The 8,237-nt window shown below is 41.3% G+C and overlaps 1 non-coding gene across 1 annotated transcript; it reads left to right on the top strand.

The window, feature by feature from the left end:
* Nucleotides 1-7,385: 7,385 nt before the first annotated feature.
* LOC129563622 (small nucleolar RNA SNORA62/SNORA6 family) lies at nucleotides 7,386-7,534 on the top strand. The gene has a single exon (XR_008687366.2). It is a non-coding gene; the product is annotated as a small nucleolar RNA SNORA62/SNORA6 family (small nucleolar RNA).
* The last annotated feature ends 703 nt before the right edge of the window (nucleotides 7,535-8,237 follow it).

Genomic DNA, 8,237 nt, shown 5'->3' with positions numbered 1-8,237 from the left:
TTTTTGAATGTGATTTAAAATAAGCTGAATAATACATCATTGATTTATCTCCTAGATGTCTGAAGAATCATCTGGAGTTAGGGAAAATTTAAGGTGTTAGTGATTGCGTCAGTTGTACACAATGCAGTTTTCTGAAGATATCCTGATGTTTTACCTTCAACATTAAAAGTCCAGATAATAGGTGCTTGAAGTCAACTTCGGGTCAACTTCAGATACAGTTTATGCTCCTTAGATTTCTTTGGATTCCACGTTCTGAACCTGTAGCTACTTATTCTATCCTGCTGCTGCTGCTGCTAAGTTGCTTCAGTCTTGTCCGACTCTGTGCGACCCCATAGACAGCAGCCCACCAGGCTCCCCCGTCCCTGGGATTCTCCAGGCAAGAACACTGGAGTGGGTTGCCATTTCCTTCTCTAATGCATGAAAGTGAAAAGTGAAAATGAAGTCGCTCAGTCAAAGCCACCCAGCTTCCTTCGGGCCCACGTGGCTCTGCTCCCTGGGTCTGATCAGCCTCTCACTGGGAGGGCTGGGTTGTTCCCCTTGCTGTGATCCTGCATCCAGGCCAACCACTCTATACCTGGGTGTTCTGGCACCTCAGGTCACTTCTGGACCTGGACAAATACCATATGCTGGGTATGGGAGTTTACTTTCCCAGAAATCAGAAAGGTGCTTGTGTTAATCAACGTTTTCCAGAGAAACAGAACCAACAGGGTGTTTGTATAACTGCCTACTATTCTTTTTTATTTTGTCAGTTGTTTATTTTTTATTTTAAAAAATATTTATTTGGCTGTGTCAGCTCTTAGCTGTGGCACGCAGGATCTTCATTGAAGCATGCAGGATCCTTCATTGTGACCCACGGGCTTCTCTGTAGTTGTTTGTGGCAAGCAGGCAGGCTTAATTGCCCCAAGGCATGTGAAATCTTAGCTCCCCTAGGGATGGAAACCAGGTTACCCGTACTGGAAGGTAGAGTTTTTTTCATTCAAATGTTATTTATTAATTTAAAAATTAATGTGTTTATTAATTATAATAAATTAGCAATAGCAAAATACATTAATTTAAATTTTATATTAATTATATAGTAAATAATTTGATTTATTAGATTTTATAATGTTTATTTTAATATTTTAATTTATTATATTAGTTATATAATAAATGAATCAATTTATTGATTTTATTTATAATAATATAAATTAATTTAATTTATTAATTAAAAATTAATGAAAATTAATTTTCATTTCAATAATGAAAATCATGATCTTCAAGATCTTGGAAGGTCATGGACACACTGCTACATTTAACATGGATAACCAACAAAGTCCTATTGTATAGCACATGAAACTGTGTTCAATTTTATGTGCCAGCCTGCAAGAGAGAGAGATCTGGGGGAGTATGGATACATTTATATGTGTGGCTGAGTCCCTATGTTGTTCACCTGAAACTACCACAACGTTGTTAATTGGCTATCAACCAATATAAAATGTTTTTGGTGTTATAAAAAAAGTTAAGTAAGAATATGAAAATTACAGGTTTGAGTATGCACATTAAGTTGTTATGATTTGTAACAATAAAAAATTCCACTAGCATAAGACCCGGCTTCGAACCTTGGGTCAGGGAGATCCCCTGGAGTATGAAATGGCAACCCACTCCAGTATTCTCGCCTGGAAAATTCCATGGACAGAGGAGCCCAGCGGGCTACAGTTCATGGGGTTGCATAGAGTTGAACACAGCTGAGCGACTAACACTTCAGGGATAAGGAGAACAAAAAACTCATCTAGAACTTCTCACCCACATATTATATCATGATGTGCCAAGGTCTGATTTCTACCCTGATTCTCATCAGTGATGAGAATCACTAGTACGCACAAAGGATAGTAACTACTCCGCTACCACGTGTGCCTTTGTTATTAGCTTCTACAATAGGGTCATTCATTAAGGAATTTGCCAATAGCTTTTTCTGTCTTCTCTCTGAATATGATTCTTATCATTTGCTTTGCAACTATTGTTCAGCGATGCCATGACATGCACTTTACTTGCAAAGTAGTATTACTTTTAATAAGGTTCATAAGAATGAATGATAGGCATTGTTTTGATCCAGCAGCAAATTTTACTGTTTTCATATTGGAGAATATTATTTATTTTCTGTTTGTTTTGAAATAGAACAGATGATTGGGTTCATCTGAGTGGTCATGATGCTTTGTTAGAATATTACACAAAGGGTTCATGGTACTATTTGGCAACATTTTGAAGCAGACAACATTGCTGAGAACTAGAGAATAAATTAATAACTATCATTCAACTTCAAAGATTAATCATATTTCTTGTCTGTATTTTTCATCTTTTGTTACTTATAGGAAATCAGTATACATTGTATATTTGTTCTAGATTTCTAGTCACTTTTTATGTGGTTTTTCTCAATTACAGTGTTTACATTATTATTTTCATTACTATATTTATACTTCGATGAACTATTTTATTTATTTATTTGACTGCACTGAGTGGTTTGCAGGATCTTAGTTCCCCAAACAGGGACTGAACCAGGGCCACAGCAGTGAAAGCACAGTCCTAGCCGCTAGGCCACCAAGGTACTACCTCAATGACCCATATTTAAATTATTGCTGCATTGGACATAAAATATAACAAAGGGTAATTTCAAAAGTGAAAATTCAACAAATATAAACTTTACTAAATGATATTCGAATATGTTCTCTAAGATAAATTCAGTTCAAATCAGTTCAGTCGCTCAGTCATGTCCGACTCTCTGTGACCCCATGAATCACAGCACGCCAGGCCTCCCTGTCCATCACCAACTCCCAGAGTTCACTCAAACTCACGTCCATAGAGTCGGTGATGCCATCCAGCCACCTCATTCTCTGTCGTCCCCTTCTCCTCCTGCCCCCAACCTTTCCCAGCATCAGAGTCTTTTCCAGTGAGTCAACTCGTCGCATGAGGTGGCCAAAGTATTGGAGTTTCAGCTTTAGCATCAGTCCCTCCAATGAACACCCAGGACTGATCTCCTTTAATAATGGACTGGTTGGATCTCCTTGCAGTCCAAGGGACTCTCAAGAGTCTTCTCCAGCACCACAGTTCAAAAGCATCAATTCTTCGGCGATCAGCTTTCTTCACAGTCCAACTCTCACATCCATACATGACCACTGGAAAAACCACAGCCTTGACTAGACAGACCTTGGTTGGCAAAGTAATGTCTCTGCTTTTTAATATACTATCTAGGTTGGTCATAACTTTCCTTCCAAGGAGTAAGCGTCTTTTAATTTCCTGGCTGCAATCAGCATCCACAGTGATTTTGGAGCCCCCAAAAATAAAGTCTGACACTGTTTCCACTGTTTTTCCATCTATTTCCCATGAAGTGATGGGACCAGATGCCATGATCTTCGTTTTCTGAATGTTGAGCTTCAAGCCAACCTTTTCACTCTCCTCTTTCACTTTCATCAAGAGGCTTTTGAGTTCCTCTTCACTTTCTGCCATAAGGGTGGTGTCATCTCCATATCTGAGGTTATTGATATTTCTCCCAGCAATCTTGATTCCAGCTTGTGCTTCTTCCAGCCCAGCGTTCCTCATGATGTACACCTCATATAAGTTAAATAAGCAGGGTGACAATATACAACCTTGATGTACTCCTTTTCCTATTTGGAACCAGTTTGTTGTTCCATGTACAGTTCTGACTGTTGTTTCCTGACCTGCATACAGGTTTCTCAAGAGGCAGGTCAGGTGGTCTGGTATTCCCATCTCTTTCAGAATTTTCCACAGTTTATTGTGATCCACACAATCAAAGGCTTTGGCATAGTCAATGAAGCAGAAATAGATGTTTTTCTGGAACTCTCTTGCTTTCTCCATGATCCAGCGGATGTTGGCAATTTGATCTCTGGTGCCTCTGCCCTTTCTAAAACCTGCTTGAACATCTGGGAGTTCACGGTTCACATATTGCTGAAGCCTGGCTTGGAAAATTTTGAGCATGACTTTACTAGCGTGTGAGATGAGTGCAATTGTGCGGTAGTTTGAACATTCTTTGGAATTGCCTTTCTTTGGGATTGGAATGAAGACTGACCTTTTCCAGTCCTGTGGCCACTGCTGAGTTTTCCCAGTTTGCTGGCATATTGAGTGCAGCACTTTCACAGCATCATCTTTCAAGACTTGAAATAGCTCAACTGGAATTCCATCACCTCCTCTAGCTTTGTTCATAGTGATGCTTTCTAAGGCCCACTTGACTTCATATTCCAAGATGTCTGGCTCTAGGTCAGTGATCACGTTATCGTGACTATCTTGGTCGTGAAGATCTTTTTTGTATAGTTCTTCTGTGTATTCTTTCCACCTCTTCTTAATATCTTCTGCTTCTGTTAGGTCAATGAATGTAAGCTGAAGCAAAGTGATTGAAGTAGTCATTGTAAGATTTTTACAACTTTAAGAATGTAATGATTACTATACATGAGATGAAATTCATGGGAAAATCCTATTTAGTTATATTAAGGCATCTCACATTTTTAAATGTATGTGGAACAGTTTATTAGGCTTTGTTTGAGGCTTTAAGGTATGGTATTTCAGATACCAAAATTCCAGAACACCATGCAAAGACTTTAAAGTAGATGTTCAAAAATCAAAGAATTAATAGAACCTTCTACAATGATGGAAATGTTCTGTATCTGTGTTTCCTGTGTGGTAACCTCTAACCACATGTGGCTATTGAGCCCTTGACTTATAAGTACCATGACTGAATTTTTAATTTTTTGTAATTTTGATTAATTTATTTCTTTTTTTTTTTTTTAATTTATTTCTTAATTTTTACTTTTTTGGCTGTGCCACTTAGTTTGTGAGATATTAGTTCTCTGACCAGAGATCAAACCCACGCCCTTTGCAGTGAAACCATGGAGTCCTAACCACTGGACCATCAGGGAATTCCCAATTTTGATTCATTTAAATAATAGAAAAGTTGGCTTAAAACTCAACATTCAAAAAATGAAAATCACAGCATCTGGTCCCATCACTTCATGGCAAATAGATGAGGAAATAATAGAAACAGTGACAGACTTTATTTCTTGGGCTCCAAAATCACTGCAGATGGTGACTGCAGCCATGAAATTAAAAGACGCTTGCTCCTTGGAAGAAAAGCTATGACCAACCTAGACAGCATATTAAAAAGCAGAGACATTATTTTGTGGACAAAGGTCCATCTAGTCAAGGCTATGGTTTTTCCAGTGGTCATGTATGGATGTGAGAGTTGAACCATAAAGAAAGCTGAGTGCCGAAGAATTGATGCTTTTGAACTGTGGTGTTAGAGAAAACTCTTAAGAGTCCCTTGGACTGCAAGGAGATCAAACCAGTCAATTCTAAAGGAGATCAGTCCTGAATATTCAATGGAAGGACTGATGCTGAAGCTAAAGCTCCAATAGTTTGGCCCCCTGATGCAAAGAACTGACTCCTTGGAAAAGACCCTGTTGCTGGGAAAGATTGAGGGCAGGAGGAGAAGGGGATGACAGAGGATGGATGGCATCACCAACTGGATGAAAACGAATTTGCGCAAGCTCTGGGAGTTGGTGATGGACGGGGAGGCCTGGCGTGCTGCAGTCCATGGCATCGCAAAGAGCCGGACACAACTGAGCAACTGAACTGAACTGAACTGCATAGAGTTAAGTGCAAGTGAAAGTCACTCAGTGTTAATTGGCTCTTAAATCCTTCACCCACACCGAGAGCATAGATGGGGTGAGGGAGAAAGGATTGGCGAGAGCTGTGATATGGATTCCCCAACTGCCATCAAAGAATAGAGCTGGTGGGTGGATGCTCCTCACTCAAGCCTAGTGAAACAGGCTCGGTTCCAGGAACTTAAAGGATGGGAGTGGGCTGACTAGCTGCTGACAAGCAAATAAAATTGAATGGGGCCAAGACTTCCTAAATGTTCCCTAAGACCCAGATTTGAGAGACTGGTGAGGATACCTACCCATATATACAGTCTGATAGGGTTTCCTGAAGGGTGATGATGGCCTAACAGAAACTCTGAAGAAATTATTATGGGCCATAGAAGGAGTAAGACAGACAGCCCAGACAGATTTAAGATATGATTGCTTAGGTCAAGGAAGCTATAAATAAAAGATTTCTGATTGGGATGTTTCTGAAGCAACCATGGAGTGCTGCTGCTAAGTCACTTCAGTCGTGTCCGACTCTGTGTGACCCCATAGACAGAAGTCCACCAGGCACCCCCGTCCCTGGGATTCTCCAGGCAAGAACACTGGAGTGGGTTGCCATTTCCTTCTCCAATGTGTGAAAGTGAAAGTGAAGTTGCTCAGTCGCGTCGGACCCTTAGCAACCCCACGGACTGCAGCCTACCAGGCTCCTCCATCCATGGGATTTTCTAGGCAAGAGTACTGGAGTGGCTTGCCATTGCCTTCTCCGGAAGCAACCATGGAAGTTACCCACAAAAGGAAACAGCCAAGCTGTAAACATTTGCCAGGGCAAAGACTTCAAGGCCATTTCAAGTCAGCCATTTCCTGTCTTCCTCACCTCTTCCTTTTGCTCACTCCTCTCGCTGCCTAAGGGGTCAGGAACCATGGTTAGCAAGCAGGATAAGAGGTGGGCATAGGAGCCTAGACATTCTACTTCAGCTAAAGTCGGTTTGCTTATGTCAAGTCATGGTAAGGATTTTTGTTTCCTAAAAGGGATCAGAAAAGTCATGAGACTGCTTGAGTTCATTTAGAGGTAAAGGATGAACCATTTCCATCTAATAAATTTGAAGGGATAGTGAAAGACAAAATTCAGTTGCTTTATGATTATAGCTCAAGTCCAGCCTATTCTGTATACTATGTATTTATGTGAACAAAACTGTTCTTTCACTTTTTCCTCTGAAATACATAACCATAAAACTACTCGATGGAAGGGAATATTTTAGACATTGATGGAGCCACACCCAAATCCCTTTACTAGGTTGTCCAATCCATCCCTCAGCTGCTGAGCATGTTGGTGGCAAACCATTCATAGCTGCACCTTTCCCCAGAGAATTGCTCTAGTCCAGAGAGAACCAGCTCATCAAGAGTTGGCTGGGAGGTTGTTAGCCACTTCCCCTCAGCCAACCAGTAACTTACAGATGTGTGGAACACAGCTCCTTGTTTTCTTGAGGAGGCAGTAACTCTGTGATGCAAGACACATTCCAAGGCTCCCCATGGGATCAATGTGAAACTAGACTCCAGCTGAAACTATGGCTTTGCTTAGCTTTTACTCCTGTTCTATCTTATTACCCTTCTCTCCTGCAGGTTTCTCCAGAGAGAACTGTTCAATAAATAACGCAGTCTAAGTGAGTCAAGCCTAAGTCATTAAAAGTTATTAATTATGTTCATTCTCTTCATTGATCTGCCTGCAAGTTCCCAGCTTTTTAAATTTCATGATCCACTGCACATTGTTAGAGTCTGGAGTTGAGGCCGCCGGCCATGAACTCACAAGTGTAGGTAGTGTGCGACACGAGCAGCAAGTTTTTCGCTAACACCACAAGGGTCTCTGGCCCAATGAGTAGGGTTGGATAGTAATACTTGCTACAAAAGTATGGTTTTAAGGAATGAGAGCTTATTTAAGGAGAGGTGAAAACATTTAAAAAATGGCCTTTTTTTCCTCTCTCTTTAGTATTCCTAACTCTTCAGGCAGTACTTGACTTTTCTGTTTTCTCAGTTCATGTATCCTGCTCTGAGATCCTAAAAGGGGAGCACACTCGGTGGGTCTGATGTGGATGCTCGCCCGGGAAGTTCTGCGCATGCGTGGCGCCATCTCCCGAGAATACCCGTGGGAGGTCATGCCGGACCTCTACTTCTACAGAGATCCTGAAGAGATTGAAAAGGAAGAGCAGGCAACAGCTGAGAAGGCTGTGACCAGGGAGGAATTTCAGGGTGAATGGACCGCTCCAGCTCCAGAGTTCGCTGCTGCTCAGCCTGAGGTGGCAGACTGGTCCGAAGGTGTGCAGGTGCCTTCCGTGCCCATTCAGCAGTTCCCACTGAAGACTGGCGTGCTCAGCCTTCCACTGAAGACTGGTCTGCAGCTCCCGCCGCTCAGGCCACAGAATGGGTAGGAACCCCCGCTGAGTGGTTGTAAGCTGTTCTTCCACACACTTGTAGGACCTCTACAAGCTTCCAAATGGAAATTTGGTTGATGGAAAATAAACTGTTTCTAAAAAAAAAAACAAAATTCATGATCCAGTAAAGTTTTTGTTTTTCATCAGGGGACCCAATAGGGGGTCACCAACTTTTAGTTTT

This window comes from Moschus berezovskii, chromosome 9 (genome assembly GCF_049115385.1).
Source record: "Moschus berezovskii isolate FMDL1 chromosome 9, NW_MosBer_1.0, whole genome shotgun sequence".
Classification (NCBI taxonomy): Eukaryota; Metazoa; Chordata; class Mammalia; order Artiodactyla; family Moschidae; genus Moschus; species Moschus berezovskii.
The sequence above is the reverse complement of the archived record's forward strand: the minus strand, read 5'-3'. Positions and strand labels throughout refer to the sequence as shown.